Source organism: Lygodium microphyllum, chromosome 7 (assembly GCF_053477565.2).
Source record: "Lygodium microphyllum isolate KBCC chromosome 7, Lygodium_microphyllum_v1.1.10, whole genome shotgun sequence".
Classification (NCBI taxonomy): Eukaryota; Viridiplantae; Streptophyta; class Polypodiopsida; order Schizaeales; family Lygodiaceae; genus Lygodium; species Lygodium microphyllum.
In genome coordinates this window covers 107,253,982-107,258,197 of record NC_141141.1, presented here as the reverse complement: position 1 = coordinate 107,258,197, position 4,216 = coordinate 107,253,982, and the positions used below count along the sequence as shown (strand labels likewise).

General features: G+C 42.5%; 1 pseudogene; it reads left to right on the top strand.

Annotated features, from left to right (window-relative positions):
• Positions 1-2,286: 2,286 nt before the first annotated feature.
• LOC148033801 (uncharacterized) lies at positions 2,287-2,852 on the top strand (annotated as a pseudogene).
• The last annotated feature ends 1,364 nt before the right edge of the window (positions 2,853-4,216 follow it).

Genomic DNA, 4,216 nt, shown 5'->3' with positions numbered 1-4,216 from the left:
AGGATTTAAACACTCGAAGAAACTGTAACAACTTCTTATTCATCTCCTCTTTTATTTTTTTCTCATTTCCTTCTCCAACACGAGACATCACATCAAAATCTAGGAGCAAAGGCACACAGTGCATGGAGCTTGGTGACAACTTCTCATGCACATCAAGGTCTGAGAGAATTGGTTACTTTATGATCATTTGAGGACATTAAGCCCCTTATATGTTCATAGCTCACAATGTGTGTGCTTGCTGTGAGAGAGCAAGTATAGTTTATCTCTTTCTCGATCCCAACAAGCAATTCTCAATAGCCTTACTTGATAGAAAGTGCAAGGATGATAATGGATGTAAGAAACCAAAGGGTCACCATTTTGTTTTCAATGAAATGTTTTCACATTTTAATATAAACTTTTTTCTCCAATTGAAGTGAATATATTGATTTTAGAGTGTAAAGAGGCATCTTTGACTAATCAAAAAGTCCTTTACCATTTCAATCCTTCATATAGCTGTGACATTTCATCTATGATGGATATCCTTCTAATTGAACATCCGAGTCATAGTTGCCCTCGTATGTAGTAGATTTCGGATGATCCATACCTTATCTTTCTAATTGAAAGTCCAAGTTATAGTTGTGCTTGTATGTAGTATCAACATGTCTCCTCCATATGATCTGAACCTTATGGTAATGTATGAAATCATACCATAAAATTGGCCACTTCTGGCCATCCTGTCTCGCATGTTCCCACGTGATGAAACGTGCTTTGATAGCATGTTTATGCAACAATTTGTTCCTACGTGGCACTCTAGGGAGTGGCAAGGCCTTGGATGACACATTTCACCCCCTTTTCCAACTACGTACTCCTCCCCCATTCCCCTACGTTCCACCCAGCTCTCTGACTATTTGACCCTTCACATCAACAAGCATTCTCATCTCCCTCTCCTAAGCATCACTGGGATCTTGCTAGTAAAGCTCTCACTCTCTCCTCTTTCCCCCACACCCCCTCCCTCTTCAAGCATCAATCTATGAAGCTTCTCCAACCCCCGCTCTCTCACTCTTCCTCTTTTAATTTTTCCCTGGCCCTCTCACTCTCTCTCAACAATCAAGCCTCTCACCCTCCCTCTCTCTTCATCCTCCACTCGACTACTCTCTCTAGAGCTTCCCACACTCCATGCCTCAAAACAGGTGGTGCAATGACAAGTGTAGAGAGTTATGCGTGCACCTCTTGATCCAGAGAGAACTAGGGCCTATCACAAAGAGAAGGGCCCACAGAAAAATGTCGATCTTGACTCATTGACAACAACAGGTATACAAGGAGGCAGAGTATTAGGATTTGTAACGTTTGTTCATGGGTAGAGATGTAGCCACAATATGGCATAAATTGCAAGATCCACACCATCCCACACCCATCAGTGACCCAAAGGCATGACACTCCTATGTAGAGGGACTATATGGTGCACCCCCCACATTCACCTTCTTCACACCGGATATGGAGGCGATAGCAATAGAAGTGCCCATAGCATGGAGATGATCGATGGATCACATAGCTATACAAGGTGAGCACTTCATTTATGTAGTTGGCATTTTGGCTCCTCTCCTTGCTTTTATGTTCAATAAAGCCCTAGTAGAACACTTCCCGAATGAGTGGAGCATGCATATCATTATGCCCATCCACAAGTCTGGAGACCCCCTAGATGCAGCTATCTACATAACCGTCATGGTAGGCCACACGTTGGCAAAGATATATGGAGCAATGATGAAGTCATAGCTCAATGCATATGTAGAGAGAGGGATACTGAGAGCAGTAGGATAGGCTGGCTTTAGAGATTCTCTACACTTCACCACATCTTCACCTTGAGGAGCATGATTGAGCACACAAAAATGAGGAAGAAGAGACTACATTGTTGCTTTGTGGATTTTCATAAAGTCTTTGATACGGTTCCACGATATAGACTACCACAAAAGCTTTAGACACTTGAGATCCCATTGGATATGATTTGGGGTATTTATGCACTATATTAGAGTCGTGGATCCAATGGGATGCCCAAGTGGACTTCCTGACATTATCTATAGCACCATTCATGTGAATCACAAATGTCCTTTGTCACCTACACTCTTCGGTCTCTACATCAACAAGATAGAAGATTACATCACATGAGCAAGAGGTGATGGGGTGGAGTTAGCAAGTATATTGGTCTTTATCATCATGCTCTCACGAATTATCCATAGCAAACCATTAGTACCACATGAGATTATTAGGCCCTTTTTTAGACCATCAGCTTCATACATAAGAGTATGTGACATGCACCTAGGTAGGCTACCTAGGAGAGCCTTCGAGGTCTCTAGGCAACTAGTTGAGGTAAGAGAGGAGACTTCAGCGTATGCAGAGGTCGAGCAATGGCTTACAGGATATGGGATTGACATGGACCATCTCCGCCCCTTTCAAATGACTCTAACTCCCCCTTCATACACCTCTCCCACATAGAGAGAAACTTGGTCGTGCAACAAGACCTCTACCAATTGTGTATACAGCATACATGGATTTCACCCAAGCAATACCTTCCCCCAAAGATGTCGTACTACAAAGACCACTTCAAGAAGACTATAGTGGATGGCTTCATTAAGAGACCTAAATACCTAGATCTATACGTGCCACATGAGAGGTGAGTAGCCATTGGACAGATTAGGGTATCCTCTCACAATCTTGAGATTGAGTCTAGGAGGGCAACCCACATTCCTCAAGTTTAGCAAATTTGCAGGCTATGCCAAGAGGTGGAGAGTGAGGAGCACTACATCTGTAGATGCAAAGCCTATAGTGTAGTCCGAGCTAGGTAACCCCTACTATTTGGAGGAAACACCTTCCTTTGACTAGTCATGGAGTCCCCACACTAGCACCACCTGGGCCAGTTCCTCGTCAAGATTCAAAGCCTTCATACATCTCTACTACAAGCTCGCACTATAGAGAGAGGGGATGTTTGTCACATCTCACCAATTTCTTCCAAATGGTGACCACATACATAGCACCCACACAAAGAGAGGTGACAATCCTAAGATCGAGGAGATCAAAGTAGCACATCACCCGTAGATACAAGGGTACCAAGCATAGATGCTACATCAGAGATAGATGAGAGAGATCTACCACATTGACATAACCAACAGCTAACAAAGTTGAGGGCCTAGTCAAGATGCTACCCTCATACTATTTCATCTGGGATGTATAATACACTCTATCCACCGATCTCTCGACTTGGTGGAACTAGATATAGGGATATCATTTAGCCATATAGACATGTACTACCTCATCTTATCGTTGTATCCCTATATGAGCACTATTTTGGTTTGTACATCAACTTAGCATCTTTTCACATTGTATCACCAACCATCTCTTAGCATGTCATACTTTGATATCTAGTGACAACCAACATTGTACATGGTTTTCTCTCATATGTCCATTTTAGCCTCAAAAGACATTAATATTTTTCTTTCTTTCTTTCTTTCTCCCCAAGCCTCTCTTATGTGAATGGTTTTCTCTCATATGTCCATTTTAGCCTCAAAAGACATTAATATTCTTTTTTTCTTTCTTCCTTTCTCCCAAGCCTCTCTCTCTCACTCTCCTTCTCTTTTCCTCTCCATTGGCATCATGACATGTGAGAAACATGAGGCGTTCAATTTACATACCATCCATGTGGAGGACACGAAGTCCAACTCCCACCGTTGGACATGCAAGTATTGCGAGAGGTGCTACATAAGTAGTATGACTCGACTTCTCCAACATCTTTCCAAGACAGTCAGGGCAAGTTGCTCCAAGCAAGGAAATCCCTCAAAACATCATGGATGAGATTCTCGCCAAGATGAGATTTATAAGAGAAGAAGAAAATGGTGTATCGACACCAAGACCTATATCTACTCATGAGGAAGCCTTGAATGTAAGCATGTATTCAATCGATAAGGGTGAGGCCTCCACCATTGTTGCTCCACATCCACATCTAGCTCCAATACAAGACAAAGTGAAGACTCACGCACCATCATATAGGCAATCCTCTCTCTTGAGCTCCCGGTCATGTACGTGGATCCGTTCTCTTTCTTAGAAAAAGGCAAAGACGTGAACATTAAGATTGCACATATTGGGATTGAGTGCAATCTTGCATTCAATGTCCTAAAGTAAGAGCAATGAAATAATATGGTAAAAGCCATTAGTAATGTGGATCCATGTGAAGGATGGACAGGTAGCA